General features: G+C 40.6%; 1 protein-coding gene and 1 long non-coding RNA gene across 3 annotated transcripts in view; one reads left to right on the top strand and one right to left on the bottom strand.

Moving 5' to 3' along the window:
* Positions 1-19,829, top strand: part of TMIGD3 (transmembrane and immunoglobulin domain containing 3) — an 88,286-nt gene that overhangs the window by 33,390 nt on the left and 35,067 nt on the right.
* On the bottom strand, positions 947-19,754 carry LOC121819970 (uncharacterized). 2 transcript variants are annotated; one of them, XR_009597135.1, is made up of 3 exons: positions 19,621-19,754; positions 14,271-18,869; positions 947-11,085 (listed from the first exon to the last, which is right to left on the bottom strand). It is a non-coding gene; the product is annotated as an uncharacterized LOC121819970 (long non-coding RNA). The 2 variants fall into 2 exon arrangements; XR_006060380.2 differs by having other exon boundaries at positions 18,596-18,869.

Here is a 19,829-nt window from a genome sequence, read left to right as displayed (position 1 = left end):
TCAAGGCTACACATGCTGTTACACGCACACACATACTCACAAATACACACATACACACTCGCAATAAAGTTTATTTATTTTATCCTCACATCACTCATGTGCTCTCAAATGCTCCCTTCCTGCCAGGTTTTACATAACATTTCCCCAAGGGCTCAGTCCTTCCCACTCCAGGTCATGGGGAGGGGTGGGAAGGAGATGACTTTCTTTCTAAGGGTCTGCCAGAAGGCCATGTTTGGAGAGACACACTTATAAGATTTGATCAATAAGAATAGCAACTGTGAAAGCCAAACCTCTCTGAGTGAGAGCGTGCCATTACCAGCTCTCTGATCTCAGAAGGAAACCAGCCCTGCCCTTGAGGAACTCAGCACTGAGAAAAGTAAAGCCCAGTTCTATATGTCATCCCCACACCCCAAGACTGTCATCTTGGGACATATTCTGTGGAATGTGGTTGTGTACTCTATAGGTTTTTTTTTTTTTTTTAATTTTTATTGGAAGAGAATTGCTTTACAATATTGTGCTGGTTTCTGCCATACATCATCGTGAGTCAGCCACAGGTATATATATGTCTCCTCCCTCTTGAAACACCCCTGATCTCCTTCCCCACCCCACCCCTCCAGGTTGTCACAGAACCCAGGGTTGAGCTCCCTGTGTCACACAGCAAACTCCCACTTGCTATCTGTTTTACACATGGAAATGTATAAGTTTCTATGCTATTCTCTCTTGTACTCTGAATTTAAAAACAACTCAACTCTTGCAACCATCCTGTGGGACAATATGCTGTCATTACAACAAATGAGATTGTATTAATACTGAAAGTTACTCTTGGTGTGTTCGTTAGGTGAAATAAGCTTGCAGGACGATATGCATGGTGTACTCCTCTATGTAACAAAGGGAAAAACATACATATAATAATGATAATAAAAACGCTTATTATACACAAGGCATTGTTCAAAGTGCTTAACATTTATTAACTTAATCTTCCAAATATTCCTATAAAATGGAGACTAATATTAGCTCAATTTTATATGAAGAAATCAAAGTATGGAGAAGTTAAGTAACTTGCTCAAGGTTGCTCAGCTAAGTGGCAAAGTCAGAATTCAAACCCAGGCATCCAGGCTCCAGAGTGTCTACTGTTAACCGGAATGCAATACTCTAAATGCCTTGGAAACAGAGAACATTTCTAGACAAATACACAGCAAAGTGTTAACAATGGTTAGCAAAAATGTGGAAATCTGGGGTTGGATGAGGGACAGGAGAGGAAATTTTATTTTTGTAGTACACACAGCTGTACTTTGGGGCATTCTTCTTACACTATCCAATTAGTTACAGTTTAAAAAACCTTTAAGAGCTGCAGACAACCACTGAATTTGAAGTAGCCTAGTCAAGGGAAAGCGGGCTTCCCTGGTAGCTCAGTGGTGAAGAATCTGCCGGCAATGTAGGAGGAGCATGTTTGATTCCTGGGTCTGGAAGATCCCATAGAGAAAGAAATGGCAACCCATTCCAGTGGTTTGGCCTGGGAAATGTCCTGGACAGAGGAGCCTGGTGGGCTACAGTCCATGGAGTTGCAAAGAGTTGGACACGACTTAACAACTAAACAACAACATTGAGAGAAGAGATTAAGAAGATTCTGTTTTTAGAGGAGAGAATGGGAACTGCATTGGATTTATAAGTAAAACGGAAAGAGTATGGATGTGACTTAAAGAGAAGGGGGGATGCGAAATACATGGAGAAGTCAAGATCATAGAGACAGAAAGTATTGTGGTGGTCACCAGGGGCTGAGGAGAGAGGGAATCAGAAGCTGTTGCTTAGCGGGTGTAGAGTTTCCATCTTACAAAACGAAAAGTTCTGGGATGGGTGATGGCATGGTTGCACAGCAATGTGAATGTATTTAACACGATTGACCTGTGCACTTGAAAATGGTAATGCACTTAAGATGGTAAATTTTATGTTCAGAGTATTTTACTACAGTAAAAAGTATTGAAGAAGAGAAAAGAGAGAAAAAGGAGAAAGATGACTGAGGAGCCAGTAGAAGCAACAAAGAAGGCAAGGAGTTGAACTCGGTGCATGGAGGTGTGATGAGAAACTTGGGCATCTAACCCTGTGGACTTTAATGATCCGCACTTTAAATATAAGGTCTCAACAGAGGGGAAAACCTGCCATCTCCATGTACAGAAATGAAATATTTTACGCATTTTTTAAGTTAACCGGTAATTGTCCTTTTGGTGGATGGCTGGAGAGTCCCGTGGAGAATTCCAGCACATTACACAGTTGTTTCTACCCTGAGATGGACTGTTCTGGTTTAAAGGAAAGGTTGCTGTTTTAAAGCAGGAGTGGTCTACTCTCTGAAAAATTTGAAAACAGACTGATCCTCTGCTCTGCAGAGCAGTACGGATAAACAGGGCCGCCTGCAATCACGGCAGCCTGAGAGGGAAAGGATCAGGTTTCGTCTGCTGGGACACCTTGCAGGCCTGGAGACAAGCCTCTGTGAGGTGGCCCTGTTCCAGCAGATCCCAGCAGCTCCTTTGCCAGGTCTGCTATTAGCTCCTCCATGTTTTCTCTTGAGCTCAAGCCAAGGTCTCTGGAGGAAGGAGCATGCAGTTGCCTTTCATATCAGGCCTTCATGATACACAGTGGACAGGTAGTATTCAGCCCTGAGTGACTCCCAGGGCCGGGTGTTGGGAGCACTATTGTGTCTGCAAAAGCTACCCTCTAAAGAACGGGGCTTCCCTGGTGGCTCAGAGATAATGAACCTGCCTGCCAATGCAGGAAATGCAGGTTCGATCCTGTGCTGGGAAGATCCCCTGGAGAAGGAAATGGCAAGCCATTCCAGTATTCTTGCCTGGAGAATCCCATGGACAGAAGAGCCTAGTGGGCTACAATCCATGGGGTCGCAAAACAGCTGGACATGACTTAGGGACTAAACAACAACAACAACAAAGAACTCTTCAGTCAAAGCCAAAATAGCCATTCTCACTTGAGATCTTGAGATACTGATATTTCTGACAATTTTGGAGTACACATGAGATTTTCTTAGTTTCCTTTTTTTCCCCTCCTAAAAAAAATGTTTGGGACTGGATTGGATGGATTCCATCTTAGAGTACGACATGTTTTCATCTTGACAAGTAAGAAGAGGTCCCACCTTTCTATCTTCTTCCTATGATCATTGTTTCATCCTCAGATAGCTAGCATAACTTTAATTATAGCTATATTTACTAAGTGAATATGATGTGCCAGAAATCATACTTGAACATTTCTCACAACAAAATACTGCAATAGAGAGTATTGCATCATTTTACAAGTGGCTGCAACTGATCTTCAGAGAAGTTAGGAGTCTTATTGGGAAGCCACTTAGCTGTGGCAGAGGTGGGATTTGAACCCAGATCTGTTCAACTCCAAAGATGGTAAATTCATATGTTAACCATATACATTATACAATACGCTAGATTGCCCTTTCAAAAGCAAATAGGAACTATGTGTTTCCTTTTTTTAAATAGGATAATTACTTGGCAGTGTTTGTTTCTGCTGTACAACAATGTGAATTGGCTGTTAGGTACATACATATTCCCTCCCTCTTCAGCTTTCCTCCCCATCCTCATCCCACCCCTCTAGGTCACCACAGAGCGCTGAATAGACATAGAGACAGGACTTGTGCACACAGCAGGGGAAGGAAAGGGTGGGATGAACTTAGAGAGTAACACTAACATATATATACCACCACATGTAAAATAGCTAGTTGCTGGGAAGCTGCGGTTATACACAGGAACTATATTTTTAATCAAGTAGCTCCTTAATAAATAAGCGGTCAGAGCTGCAGCATAAATGCAGAGTTGTACCTTGCCTGACACCTCAGATTCTCCTCTGCCTTACTATGTGTGAATGGCGCTTGCACATGGAAACTTTCGAAGCTATCTTTACTCAGCTACTGAATACCATGAGGCCCTAGAGGGTTATCCCTGTGTATCCCTGTGCATGCCTGCATGCTCATGCTCAGTTGTGTCTGACTGTGTGTGACCCCCATGGACTAGCCCACTCTGTCCTTGGAATTCTCCAGGCAAGAATACTGAAGTGGGTAGCCATTCCCTTTTCCAGGGGATCTTCCCAACCCAGGGATTGAACTTGGCTCTCCTGCATTGCAGGAAGATTCTTTACAATCTGAGCCACCAGGGAAGTACATGATCTTAATGATTATTTATGCTACTTGAATTCAGGTTCTCAATCTTTATACAAGCTACTGAGTGCCTTTACAAAGGCAACTTGGGAGCACTCTGTTAAAGAGGTGATTTTCTAAAGCAGGTTGACCTTTGTAAGACCAAACTCTACAATGGGTGGAATTTTTATTATGTATGGAAATATGTTTTCAAAGATAGCATTTTTATACTTCCCCCACCCCACAGCCCATATAAAAATACATAATAGACTTTTAATTACAGAAAAGATGGAGTGAAAGTAAGCAGATTTAGTTTCCTGTCAGAAATGAGTAATAAATTAAACAAAGTATATGAAACAACAATATTTGAACACTGGATATCAAGCTGTGAAGACAGTGGTCCCTGAGAGAAGGAAAACAAATGAAGTTAGCTCCACAGTTACTCCCAGCTTAATTCTGGGAGAGTGTCTAGGTTTCAAAGCAGGGAGGAGAAATCCAGGCAGAGCCTGATGATTGAGACAGAGGTGGAGAGCCTAGGGAGGACAAGGTGGCTAGAATCTGCAGAAGAGAGCCGGGAGAGAACTGGAGAGAGCTTCACAGAGAGAAGCCCCCGCTCATTGCAACTAGAGAAAAGCCCATGCAAAGCAATGAAGACACAGTGAAGCCAAAACTGTTGTTGTTCAGTAGTTCAGTCTAATGTGACTCTTTGCAAACCCATGGACTGCAGCACGCCAGGCTTCCCTGTCCTTCACCATCTCCTGGAGCTTGCTCAAACTCATGTCCATCGAGTCGGTGATGCCATCCGACCACCTTGTCCTCTGTCGTCCCCTTCTGCTACTGCCCTCAAGCTTCCCCAGCATCAGGATCCTTTCCGATGAGTCAGCTCTTCTCAGCAGGTGGCCAAAGTATTGGCGCTTCAGCTTCAGCATCAGTCCTTCCAAAGAATATTCAGGACTTATTTCCTTTAGGATTGACTGGTTTGACCTCCTTGCAGTCCAAGGGACTCCCAAGAGTCTTTTCCAACACCACAGTTCAAAATCATCAATTATCTGGCACTCATTTTTCTTTATGGTCTAACTCTCACATCCATACATGACTACTGGAAAAACCATAGCTTTGACTAGACAGACTTTTGTCGGCGGAGTGATGTCTCTGCTCTTTATACACTGTTTAGGTTTGTCATAGCTTTTCTTCCAAGGAGCAAGCGTCTTTTAATTTCATGGCTGCAGTCACTGTCCAAAGTGTTTTTGGAGCCCAAGAAAATAAAGTCTGTCACTGTTTCCATTGTTTCCCCATCTATTTGTCATGAAGTTATGGCAAAAAGCCAAAAATAAAGTAAATGAAAAAATATTAAAAACAAAAAAGATAAATACACTGGATGAGATTAACAGATTAGATACCACAGTATAAAAGAGCCATAAACCTGAAGGTCTAGCAATAGAAATGATGCCAAATGAATCAGGGAGAAAGAAATCAAAAAACATTTAAGAACATCGGTAAGTTGTACAACCTCAAGCAGCCCAATATACATGTAAATAGAGACTCTGAAGGAGAGAAGAGGGAGAAACAGCAAAAACGTTTAAAACGTCATGGTTGAAAATTGCCAAACTTGATGAATACTATAATGCCACAGGCCCAAGAAGTTTAATGAACCCCACGTAAAACAATCGTAAATGATTACAGCAAAAAACAAATTGCTCAAAACCAGAGATAAAGATAAAATCTCAAAAGCTACCAGAAAGGGAAAAAAAGAAGACACGTTACATATTGAGCAACAAAGAATGAAAGAAGATGAATGTCAGGGACAATGAGACACAAGACCACAGAGAAAAATCTTTGAAATGCTGAAAGAAAAATTTGTCAACGGCTAGCAAAAATGTTTTCAAAAAATAACTTTTGCAGATAATTCAAAAATAGCTTTTCCAGGCATATAAAAACTGAAGGAATTCATGACCAGCAGACCTCCACAACCAGAAATGTTAAAGGAATTTCTACAGGGAGAAGAATGATACGAGATGGAAATCAAAGGGACAACGGGTAGTAGAAATGGTAAATATAGATATAAAAAAACATCTTTATTGTTAAAAAGTTCTTTAAAATAATTGAGTTTGGAAAGCAAAAATAATAACAAGGTATTGAAAGGTTTATAGCATTTGCAGAAGTAAAATGTATGGCAATAGCACAAAGGCCAGGGAGGGGAAAATGGATATATATTGTCTCTAGGTCTAGTCAAGGCTATGGTTTTCCAGTGGTCATGTATGGATGTAAGAGTTGGACTGTGAAGAAAGGTGAGCGCCGAAGAATTGATGCTTTTGAACTGTGGTGTTGGAGAAGACCCTTGAGAGTCCCTTGGACTGCAAGGAGATCCAACCAGTCCATTCTGAAGGAGATTGGTCCTGGGATTTCTTTGGAAGGACTGGTGCTGAAGCTGAGACTCTGATACTTTGGCCACCTCATGCGAAGAGTTGACTCATTGGAAAAGGCTCTGATGCTGGGAGGGATTGGGGGCAGGAGGAGAAGGGGATGACAGAGGATGAGATGGCTGGATGGCATCACCAACTGGATGGACGTGAGTTTGAGTGAACTCTGGGAGTCGGTGATGGAGAGGGAGGCCTGGTGTGCTGTGATTCATGGGGTTGCAAAGAGTCGGACACGACTGAGTGACTGAACTGAACTGAACTGAGGTCATTATATGATGTGTTAAATGGTATAATATTATTTGAAGGTAGACTGTATTTTGCAAATCTTTTGTTATAAAATAACAAAACAAAGAGTCATGGCTAATAAGCCAACCAAGGATATTAAATGGAATCATTTAAATTATAATTCTAGTAACAGGACAAGGATGCCCCCTCTCATTATTCCTTTTCCACATTGTACTGGAAAAGTGAAAAGTGAAAGTTGCTCAGCCGTGTCTAACTCTTTGGGACCCTATGGACTATAGAATCCATGGAATTCTCCAGGCCAGAATACTGGAGTGGGTAGCCTTTCCCTTCTCCAGGGGGTCATCCCAACCAAGGATTCAAATCCAGGTCTCCAACATTGCGGGCAGATTCTTTACCAGCTGAGCCACAAGGGAAGCCCATCCTAGCTAATGCAATAAGACAAAAGGAAATAAAAGGTATTCAGACTGGGAAGGAAGAAATAAAACTCTCAATTTTTGAAGATAAAATGATAATCTATGTAAAAAATTCCAAAGAATCAACAAAAAGCTCCTGCAATTAAAATACAATTGTTGCAAGGTTGCAAGATACAAAGTCAATATACAAAGCTCAGTTGTTTATATATTAGTAATAATCTTAATTTTAAGAAGAAAACACAATATTATTTACATTAGCACCCTAAAAATTAAATTCTTGAGAATAAATCACAAAAATATTTATGTGATTTATGTGAGGAAAACTATAAAGCTCTGATGAAAGACATAGAAAAAGAGATAAATTAGTGGAAAGATATTTCATGTTGATGGATAGGAAGACTCAATATTGTCAAGATATCAGCTCTTCTGTCTAGAGTTGTAGACTCAAAATGATCCCAATCAAAATCTCATCAAGTTATTTTGTCAACAACCTAAAGTTTATGTGGAAGTGCAAAAGATCCAGAATAGCCAATTGAAAGAGAAGAACAAAGTTGGAAGACTGATACTTCATGAAATTACTGCATAGTTACAGTAATTGAGACAGCACGGTATTGGCAAAAGAACAGATGAATAGATCAATGGAATGGGATAGAGAGCCAAGAAAAGACCTACATAAATACAGTCAACTGATCTCTGACAAAGGAGCAAAGGCGATGCAATGGAGAAAAGACGATCATTTCAACAAGTGGTGCCAGAACAACTGGACATCCACGTGCACAAAGTATCGAGCACAGACCATATGGGCTTCACAAAGACTAACTCCAAGCGGATTGTGGACCTCAGTGTAAAACGCAAAATTGTGAAATTTCCAGAAGATGCTGTAGGGGGAACCCTAGATGACCTTGGGTAAGGTGATGAGTTTTTAGATACAGCAGCAAAGGCACAGCTGTGAAAGAAAGAATCCATAAACTGGGCCTTGTTAAACTGAAAACATTCTCCTCTGCTGAAGACACTGTCAAGAGAATGAGAGGAGAAACCAGAGTCTGGGAGAAACTGTTTGCAAAAGACGTATCTGGTGAAGGACTGTTAATCAAAGTATACAAAAAAACTCAAAATGCAGCAATAAGAAAATGAAAAATCAGATTAAAAAAGGGCAAAAGACAACTCCCCAAAGAAAATATGCAGATTTTCAAAAAAGTACATGAAAATATGCTCTATGTCATACATCACTGAGGAAATGAAAACAACAGTGAAGTACTTACTACCACATACTGTAAAATGGCCAGAGTCTAAAACAGTGACAACACCCAGCGCTGATGGTTGGTGGGGATGTGAAACTGTACTCTCTCTAGAAAGACAGTTTGGCAGCTTCTTGTAAAACTAAGCATACCTTCATCATGTGATCTGATATCGTGCTCCTTAGTGTTTACCCAGACAAGCTGGAGAGCATGTCTATGCAAACACCTGCGTATGGGTTTTTACGGCAGCATTGTTCATATTGCCAAAGCTTGGAAGCAGCCAAGATGACTTTTAGTAGGAGACCGGACAAATAAACTGTGGCACACCCAGACAACGGACTATTACTCGGCACTAAAAATAAATGAGCTATCAAACCATGAAAAGAAGGAACGTGAAAGGCATATTACTAAGTGAAAGCAGCCAATCTGAAGAGACCACATACTGCATAATCACATTCTGGAAAAGGCAAAACTGTGGAGATGGTAAAAAAATCAGTGGTTGGCCAAGGTTGGCAGATGGGATTAATAGATGGAACAATAAGGATTTTTAGAGCAGTGCAACTATTTTGTATAGTATTATAATAGTAGATATATATTGTTATACATTTGTTAACACCCACTGAATGGACAACACCAAGAGGGAAAAGTAGAGTATGAACTTTTGGTGATAATTGTGTGTCAATGTAGGTTCTTCAGCTGTAGCAAATTGTAACAAAAAAGCCCCACACTGTGTGTGTTGATAGTGGTGGAGGCTGTGTGTACTGTGGGGCAGGGGATATCTGTGAACTTTGTACTTTGCTCTGTTCTTTCTATGAACTTAATACTGCACCTCATGCAAAGAGTTGACTCATTGGAAAAGACTCTGATGCTGGGAGGGATTGGGGGCAGGAGGAGAAGGGGACGACCGAGGATGAGATGGCTGGATGGCATCGCTGACTCGATGGACATGAGTCTGAGTGAACTCTGGGAGTTGGTGATGGACAGGGAGGCCTGGTGTGCTGCGATTCATGGGGTCGCAGAGAGTCAGACACGACTGAGCGACTGAACTGAACTGAACTGAAAAAGTAGTTTATTTTAAAAAAATCTTCTTAAATAATAGTCCAAAAGAAGACACAGAAAGAGGAAACAAGGAATGAAGAACAATGGAACAAACAGAAAACATATAACAAGATGGCAGATTTAAATCTAACCATGTCAATAATTACATTAAATGTTAATTAAAAGGTACAGATTATCAGTTTATATACAAAAGTAAGAATGAACTACATATTGCCTCCAAAGAAATCCACTTTAAATATAAAGATAAAAATAGAATAAAATTAACAAGATGGAAAATAATACAACATGGAAACACTAATCAAAGGAAATCTGGATAGACTCTATTAATATCAAACAAAGATTTCAGAGCAAAGAATATAACTAGGGGTAAAGAGAGGTATTTCATAGTGATAAAAGGGTCAATTCCTCAAGAGGACACAGTAATCCTAAACATACATGCAGTTAATAATAGAGCTTTAAAATACTTAAAACTGATAGAACTGAGAGAGGAAACAGACAAATCCACAATTATACCTGGAATTTTAACACCCCTCACTCAATAATTATTAGAACAAATAGAAAGTCAGCAAGTATACAGAAAAGCTGAATAACAACCATTAATTAAGCCTAATTTGGCATTTATAGAACTATCCATGCAATAACAGTAGAATATATACTCTTTCCAAGTACACATAGAACATTACCACAGAAACATAAAACGAATCCTGAAAAAACTGAAAAGGGATTAAATCCTACAAACTTTTTCCTGACCACATGGAATTAAGTTAGAAAGAAATGATAGAAAGATATTAGGAAAATCCCCAAACATTTAGATATTAACACAGTTCTAAATAATTTGTAAGTCACAGAAGAAATCAAAAGGTAAATTAAAAGGTATATTGAAATGAACAATAAAAATATAATATCAAAATTTGTAGACACAGCTAAAGCAGTGTTTAAAAAGAAATTTATAAAACTAAACATCTCTATTACAAAAAAGAAAGGTCTCAAATCAATGAGACCTTAAGAAACCAGAAAAAGATGAGTAAATTAAACCCAAAGCAAGCAGAAGAAAGAAAATAATAAAGATAACAGCAAAAAGCAATGAAAGAGAAAACAAAAATAATAGAGACAATCAAACAAAAGCTGACTCTTTAAACATATCAAAAAAATTGACAAACCTCTAGTTTGACTAATCAAGAAAAAAAGAGAAAACAAAATTACCGAAGTGGGGACACATCACCACAGGTCCCACACACATTAAAAGTATTTGTTCTTGTTGCTCAGTTGCTAAGTCGCATCCAACTCTTTGCAACTCCATGGACTGCAGCATGCCAGGTTTACCTGCTCTTCACTCTCTCTTGTAGTTGCTCTAATTCATGTCCATTGAGTCTGTGATGCTATCTAACCATCTCTTCCTCTGCCGCCCCTTTCTTTTGCCTTCAGTTTTTCCCAGCATCAGAGTCTTTTCCAATGAGCTGGTTCTTTGCATCAGGTGGCCAAAGTATTGGAGCTTCAGCTTCAGCATCAGTCCTTCCAATGAATATCCATGGTTGAATTCCTTTAGGATTGACTGGTTTGATCTGTGAATATTATTTACAATCTTACTGATAAATTCAACAATTTAAGTAAAATTGTTTAAAATTTTTGAAAGATAAAGCTAAATAAATTTAAATTCTAGTTAAACAATCTTCCTATAAAGAAAACTCTGGAGCCAGACAACTTCATGAGCAAATCTTATCAAATATTTGATGATGAAATATCATCAAATAGTTGATGATGAAATATCATCAACTTAACCAAAGCTCTTTCAGCAAAAGGAAGAGAATATTTCCCAAATGAGTCTATGAAACTGGTGCTGTTTTGATACTGAAATCAGATTTTCCCAACAAGAAAACTATATCCCTTCATGAAATTAATGCAAAAATTCTTAAAATTTTAGTAAATTGAATCTAACAATACTTGAAAAGAATAACATATATGATGTCCAATGGGATTTATCCTAGAGCCCAATCTATAATTCAAAACTAAATTTTTAATTCCTATATTAACAGACTAAGAAATAAAAAGAAATCATATTATGTCAATAGATGCATAAAAAATATTTGACAAAGGTCTAATATCACTGACATAAATTCTTATTAAAATAGGGACAGAAGGGAACGTCCTTAATCTGATTAAGCACCTATGAGAAACCTACAACAAATATCACAGGCTAAAGGCTAAAGTCTTTCTCCTAAGATCAGAAAAAAGGCAAAATGGCCACCACCATTATTTCTTATCCAACATTGTAAGGGACATCCTAGCCAGCAGAATAAGTCAAGGAAAGAAATAACAGATATTCTGTTTGGAAAATGAGTAAATTATCTTTATTATGACATGATTGTCTATGTAGAAAATCTTACGTAAGTTCAATATGCAAAAATTAATTGTACTTCTTTACTCTGGTAATGAACAATTAGAAAACTGAATTTAAAAACAATACCATTTCTCACAATAATAGCAACGAACAATACTTAAGGATAAAACTAACAAAAAATATGCAAAATCTGAATACCGAAAGCCAGATCATTGCTGAAAGAAATTAAAGAAGGCGTAATAAAATGAATACATTGTCTTCAGATACTGTATTTTAAGTTTCTGTGTTGTTGAGATGGAAGTTCTCTCTCCCAAACTGATCTCTCAGATTTAACACAATCTCAATCAAATTCCCAGAGACTTATTTGCAGAAATTGAAAAACTAATTTTAAAATGTGTATGAAAATCCAAAAGACCTAGACTACTCAAAACAACTTTAAAAGAGAAGAACTAAGTTGGAATACTAACAATACTTAATTTCAAGACTGATTATAACACACAACAATTAAGATGATATCATATTGGTATAAAAATCGATAAATAGATTGATGGAACTGAATATAGAGTCCAGAAGTAGACCCACACATAATGGCCAATTGATTTTCAAGAAAGATGCCAAGACAACTGAGTGGGAAAAGGACCATCTTTTCAGCAAATGGTGTTGGAACAATTGGATAGCCATATGCAATAAATGGGGCTTCCGTGGTGGTTCAGACAGTAAAGAATCTGCCTGCCAATGCAGGAGGCACAGGTTTGATCCCTGGATTGGGAGGATCCCCTGGAGAAGGAAATGGCAACCCACTCCAGTATTCTTGCCTGGAAAATCCAATGGACAGAGGAGCCTGGCGGGCTACCATGGTCCATGGGGTCACAAAAGAATTGGACTTGATTTAGCAACTAAACAACAATAACAAATGCAATAAGTAACCCTCAACCCTTACTTAACATCTTATACAAAAACCAGCCTGAAATGGACCATAGACTTGCATATGAGGCTAAAACTATAAAATTTGTAGGAGAAAACACAGAGGAAAGTCTTAGTAGCCTTGGACTTGGCAAAGATTTCTTAAATATGATGCAAAAAGCACAAAAGACACAACCAAAAATAAGGAAACTGGGTATAAAAATAAATCATCAAAATTAAATCTTTTGTTCTTCCAAAGGCACTCTTTTTTTTCTTTTTTTTTTTTAAAGTAGAAGGGTTAGCTAAAGACTGGAGAAAATATATGCAGAATATATATCTGACAAAGGATTTGTAATTAAAATAAAGAACCCTAACAACTCTATAAGAAGATTAGAAACCTAATTAAAAATAGGCAAAAGATTTAACAGTCACTTCACTGAAAAAAAAATAGACAAATGTTAAATAAGTATACAAAAAGATGCTCAATCTCGTTAGTCACTGTGTGCTTAGTGGGTCAGTTGTGTCGGACTCTTTGCGACCCCGTGTAACCTGCCAGGCTCCTCATGGGGATTCTTCAGGCAAGAATACCAGTGGGTTGCCATGACCTTAGTTTGACTTATATGAGAGATGAAGTGAAGTGAAGTGAAGTCGCTCAGTTGAGTCGGACTCTTTGTGACCCCGTGGACTGTAGGCTACCTGGCTCCTCTGTCCATGGGATTTTCCAGGCAAGAGTACTGGAGTAGGCTGCCATTGCCTTCTCCAGGGGATCTTCCCAACCCAGGGATCGAACCCGGGTCTCCCGCATTGCAGACAAACTCTTTATCAGTTGAGCCACCAGGAAAGTCCTCATTGGTTATTAGGGATAGACAAATTAAAACAGTGGTATACTACCGTGTAACCACTACAATGGCCAAATTAAATCATCTGGCCAGTCCAAGCCCTGGCAAAAATTACTGGCATTTATTATTGGTGGGAGTGTAAAATGGTAAAAAAATAAAATAAAACGCTTTGGAAGTTTCTAAGGAAGCTAAATCTACATCTACAGTATGATTCACTTATTCCATAATCATATTTTTACCAAAGGAGATATGTGTCCACATAAAAACTTGTGTGTGAATGTTTATGGCACTTTTATTTGTAAGAGTCCCAAACTGGGAACAATCCCGATGTCCATCAACAGGCGATGCGTAAGCAAATAGTGATAGATCTATACAGCAGCATCCTACACAGCAATGGCAATGAACGAACCATTGATTCTCATAAGAACTGATAAATCTCGAAGCAATTATGTGAAAAAGTCAGTGAAAAGGAGTGCACACTTACTGTATGACCCCATTTATATAATTTTCTACAAAGTACAAACTATAGTAACAGAGAGCAGGTACTCAGTAGTTACTGACTGGAGGAGGAATTATCAAGGGGCATGAGAAAACTTTTGGGAGCAATGCATATGCTACCTTGATTATGGTGATGGTTTCACACATGTAAAAACATCAAATTTTGTACGTTACGTATGTGAAGTTTGTAGCATGTTAATTATCTCTCAGTAAGGGTGTAAAACCAAATAATTCATTTTCGATTGCTATCCATTGCACACTGGAACATAACTGAAACAAAATTACTCTTGTTATGTGCAGTATAATCTGATACACACATTTCATTCCATTCCATTTAATCGAAAATATACTCTGATCAGATCAACTGTAAATTGATTTCGTACTTCTACAGGGGATTGGGATCTGCAGTTTGAAAAACACTGCTTTAAAATATGTTTGAAAAATGGATGGCGTGAGTCCCAAACAGTATCTTACACTGACAAGTTCCTCTGAGTCCGTTTCTATGTCTTTACCTCTGACTTTCATCTCCCCTTCTGTTAACATGGTTGAGAAACTATAAAACTTTATAAAGTAAAAGTCCCAATCTTGCGTTGGAAACTGAGACTCTCATCCTTTTGCCGCCATCTACCCACTGTCTTGTTCTGGAGACTGCTGATCTTATGATCTCATAATGAAAATTCTTCTGTGATGACTCCAGGCGAGAGGAACACTGTAGGGGGTTTTTGAGGAAACGTGAGATGGCAGCTACCGACCACACAGTTACTGTGGGTGCCAGGGCTTTCGGGCTTTATGAACATGGGTTGCAGCTGCTGTTATCATTTCCCTCATCAAAGTAAGTAAGCGGGCTCCAGCAGTGAACCTATTCTTTGTGATGACTTAGTTTTCAGCAGAATTTACTTTTAGTAGTTATTTTTGCATAAAGAAGGCCACGTGAAAAGTGGTTCTTTGTTTTCTAGCTTCCACCATGTTAACAGTGACAGCTATCTGTGCACGACAGGGTTCAGCAAAGAAGAGAAAACACCAGGGGAGGGAAGCAAAGAACGACAAATGTTGAAAGAAATCTAGGCTTGAAGTTCTGCTATGAAGGATGTTTCCATATGCAACTTTATCTTCATGTGCCTGGCAGTCTCTGTTCCATTAGGCATCATCTGTGTCACAGGAATTGGTATAATGTGCAAATTCAGTCCATTTCATGTCTATGAAGATTTTATTTTATTGTTTTAAAATTTTTATTGGAGTATAGTCAATTTACAGAGGTGTGTTAGTTTCAGGTGTACCATTAAGTTATACATCAAGTTTGACTCTTTTTTAAATTAGATTTTTTCCCCCATATTGGCCATTACAGAGTATTGAGTAGAGTTTTCTGTGCTCTACAGTAGGTTTTTATTAGTTATCTTTTTCATATATAGTAGTGTGTATATGTCAATCCCAAATTCCCAGTTTATCCCTCTTCCCGTTTTCCCTCTGATAACCATAAATTTGTTCTCTTTATCTATGATTCTATTTCTGTTTTGTAAATAAGTTCATTTGTACCATATTTTGTAGATTCCGCATATAAGCGATACCATATGATGTTTGTCTTTCTCTGTCTGACTTACTTCACTCAGTATGACAGTATGTCCATGAAGGTTTTAATCAATGAACTCAGAACCAAAGGAGATAGAACTCAGGCAGAAGTTTGGGTTGGGATTCCAGCCTCAGCATTTTTCTAGAAAGTGGCTGTGGACAAGCTGCTGGAAGAGCTGCCATGATTTTCCAAAGAATGCAGCCTTCCCACGGTTCCAGAAGAACCAGTGTGGTGGATGCCCAAACTAAGCTCTTGGCACATGGAGGGGAGATGGGATTGTAAACAAGAGCTTAAATCCCTAGCCTTGGCTGCTGCTACTGCTAAATCACGTCAGTCGTGTCTGACTCTGTGTGACCCCATAGACGGCGGCCCACCAGGCTCCAGTCCCTAGGATTCTCCAGGCAAGCATACTGGAGTGGGTTGCCATTTCCTCCTCCAGTGCAGGAAAGTGAAAAGTGAAAGTGAAGTTACTCAGTCGTGTCCGACTCTTCGCGACCCCATGGACTGTAGCCTACCAGGTTCCTCCATCCATGGGATTTCCCAGGGAAGAGTACTGGACTGGGTTGCCATTGCCCTCTGCCAGCCTTGGCAGAGTGGCCTAAATCTCAGTTGATTTAACTCCCAAAGTCTAAGATCTAGATTTTGCTCAGATAAGCAGCAGCCAGAAGTTCTAAGTTCAGAATTTGAACAGTCTTAGGGGGTGGGGAACCAGTTTATTGACGCTATTGCCTCTGGGCCGATAGATTTCAGTATTGAGTTCACACCTTCCTTATACAGACCTGGGGCTTCCCTGGTGGCTCAGATGGTAAAGAATCTGATTGCAATGCAGGAGACCTGGGTTCAATCCCTAGGTTGGGAAGATCCTCTGGAGTAGGGAATGATTAACCATTCTAGTATTCTTGTCTGAGAATTCCATGGACAGAGGAGCCTGGCAGGCTACAGTCCACGAGGTAGTCAAGAGTGGGATATGACCGAATGACTTTAACTTTATATAGAACTAGTAGAGAGCATGTTGCTGTTGTTCAGTTGCCCAGTCATGTCTGACTCTTTGCGACCCCATAGACTGCAGCAAGCCAGGCCTCCCTGTCCCTCACCATCTCCTGGAGTTTGCCCGAATTCATGATCATTGCATCAGTGATGCCGTCCAGCCATCTCATCCTCTGACATGCTCTTATCCTTCTGCCTTCAATCTTTCCCAGCATCAGGGACTTTCCCAATGAGTCAGCTGTTAGCATCAGATGACCAAAATATTGGAGCTTCAGCTTCAGCATCAGTCCTTCCAGTAATATTCAGGGTTGATCTCCCTTAAGACTGACTGGTTTGATCTCCTTGCTGTCCAAGGGACTTTCAGGAATCTTCTCCAGCATTCGAAGGTATCAGTTCTTTGGTATTCTGCCTTCTTTACTGAGACAGCATGACAGACTGGCAAACACCTGGTTTTGGTATAGGCAAACTTTGGTTCAGATTCTATCTCTGCTGCCTGCCAGCCTTATGACCTTGGGAAAACTGCTTAACCTCTGAACGTCAGACTTCTCATTTAGTGCTGCTGCTAAGCTGCTTCAGTCGTGTCTGACTCTGTGCAACCCCATAGACGGCAGCCCATCAGGCTCCACTGTCCCTGGGATTCTTCAGGCAAGTGCAGTAGTTCTCAATTGGGAGTGATTTTGCACCCCCCTCCCCACCCTGCCTAGGGAATATTTTGTAACATCTAGATACATCTTTGATCATCTTGACATGGGGGAGGAAGTGTTATTAGCATTTAGCAGGTAGAGGCCATGGATGTTTCTAGACATTCTACAATGCACAGACTGCTTCTCACAGCAAAGAATTAAGTCAACAGAGCTGAGGCATGGAAATCCTGGTTGAGAGATAATGTATCCAAGTGTCTGGCATAAAATATGAAGGTGCTAGATCAATGGTACTATCATCACCCAACGATCAATTCAGTGTGGCTAACTGAAAACCAGATTCTGGGGAAGAAAGGACTGTGCCAGTCTGTCTTAGGTGCTGGAAAAGTCCCCAACAGAGCTACCTGAAGTGCACTCAGTAGTTAATGCAGGGGTAGCAAAGAGGTTTTTTTTGTTTTTTTTTTTTTTTTTGCAAAGAGGTTTTAAGTAGTGACTCTGGAGCCAGCCTGCCTGAATCCAAATCCTGGCTTAACCATTTACTACCTGTATATTCTTGGTCAAGTCATTTAACCTTAGTCTACTTATCTATAAAATGAGGACAACAATGATACCTGCTTCACAGAGATGTGTTAACACACACAAAGGACATATTTGCATAGTTTAGCAACTGCTCAAGTGATATTTTCTGTTATTACAAGGGGAGTAGTTATGGAGACAGTGCTGAGAGGGGCACTGATTTTAAATCAGAAGCTCTGAACTTTTTTATATGAACCATGAAGGGGAACACAAACCAAACAGAAATGGACAATTTGCACAGCAATATAAAGTTCATCAACCCTTGAAGGACCCAGTATGAGCTGCTGGGCAAGTTGCCAGGTGTTTATAAATATCATCTCATTGAATCCCCTTGACAACCCTTGATATGGCTCTCATTAGCCGATTTCAGTCTTACTTTACACATATGGAAAGATGCTCCAAACAAAGCAACTTGCTCACACCCACACAGTCCTAAGAAGTAGAGCTGGGGTTCTGAATTTAGGCAGGACTCTGCTGTTTAGAAGCTCAGTCATGTCCAACTCTTTCGTGACTCCCATGGGCTGCAGCCCACCAGGCTCCTCTGTCCATGGGACCCTCCAGGCAAGAATACTAGAGTGGGTTTCCATTCCCTTCTCCAGGGGATTTTCCTGACCCGAGGGTTGAACCCTGCATTTCCGGGGCTCTTTACCACTGAGCCACCAAGGACGTTGCAGTTAGGACTCTAGCCTGCGCTTCGAGGGGTTGAAAATCAGAAATGCTCACCTCAGGGCAGATTCCTTATATTCAGTTAGTTGGCGTGTTCTGTGTTTAAGGATGGAAAGAACAATGTAAAGGCAAGTCTCTCTCTAGTGCCAGCTGGGACAAACAGCCTGGGGTATGTGAGGACAGGTGAAGGGGAGCAGGACTCAAGCGACAGGAGCAGATCTTGCTCTTGTCCAGTGACAACTAGTAAGGCCAGGAAAGTCTCCTTGCCTTGCTGAGCAGCGTCAAGCCGCTCACGGAGAACATTTCTTGGTAATGGCCCAGGCCGGGCATCCTAAGAGAGATGTAGACCATTAGTCAGCATTAGTACTTTCTGCCATGTGAGGATATTTTCTAGAGGATTCCTGAAACGTTCCTCCTTTCACTAAATGTTTCATGAGGCTAGTACTGTGTGTGTGTCTAGTGGGATGAGACCACAATAGCCTGGGCCCAGGGAGCCAGCAGAACCAGGAAAAGGTCCCTGGTAAAGATGTGGTCTTCCTCTAAACAAACAGCTCTGTTTAGATAAGGGTGGAAATGGCAGCTAAAAATAGCCAAGAGAATGCATGCATGCTAAGTCACTTCGGTAATGTCCAACTCTTTGCGACCCCATAGACTAGCCCGCCAGGCTCCTCTCTCCATGGGGTTCTCCAGGCAAGAATACTGGAGTGGATTGCATAGAGGATCTTCCTAACCCAGGGCTTGAACCCCGGTCATGTCTCTTACATATCCTGCATTGACAGGCAGGTTCTTTACCACTAGCACCACCTGGGAAGCCCCCCAAAATAGCCAAGAGGCCTGACTATATCCAAAGACTCGTTGAGGGGTTGTACTCTCTGGTGCTCAGAGCTGGGGCTGTAACGTAGGCGTTATTTCATGATCTCTGGCTTTCCTGGGGGTCCCCTTCACCCCATTCAGTGTTGGAAGGTATCACACACTGCTCACACCCAGAAAACCATCTGGGCACACCCTCCCCCCAGGTCTCCTGCCTCACTGCCGGGACCATGGGGCTGGAGGCCCTCCCCCAAACTCGGGGCCCCACTCACCCAGCAGAAGCCAGGAGGAGCCCAGCGCAGGCCACAGGGCCTCAGGGTCATCCTGTGCCCTACGTGTTCCATGGGAAACTGTTCTTCCTGGGGTGGGCAGCAATGCTCTCTCCAGTTCACTAACCTGGTTGTTTAAATATAGGAGAGGAAACAGCTGCTGGTTGGGCGGAAGTTTCTGAGAAGACAGGGTTTGGGCAGGGGTTTGCTAA

Source organism: Ovis aries, chromosome 1 (assembly GCF_016772045.2).
Source record: "Ovis aries strain OAR_USU_Benz2616 breed Rambouillet chromosome 1, ARS-UI_Ramb_v3.0, whole genome shotgun sequence".
NCBI lineage: Eukaryota > Metazoa > Chordata > Mammalia > Artiodactyla > Bovidae > Ovis > Ovis aries.
The sequence above is the reverse complement of the archived record's forward strand: the minus strand, read 5'-3'. Positions and strand labels throughout refer to the sequence as shown.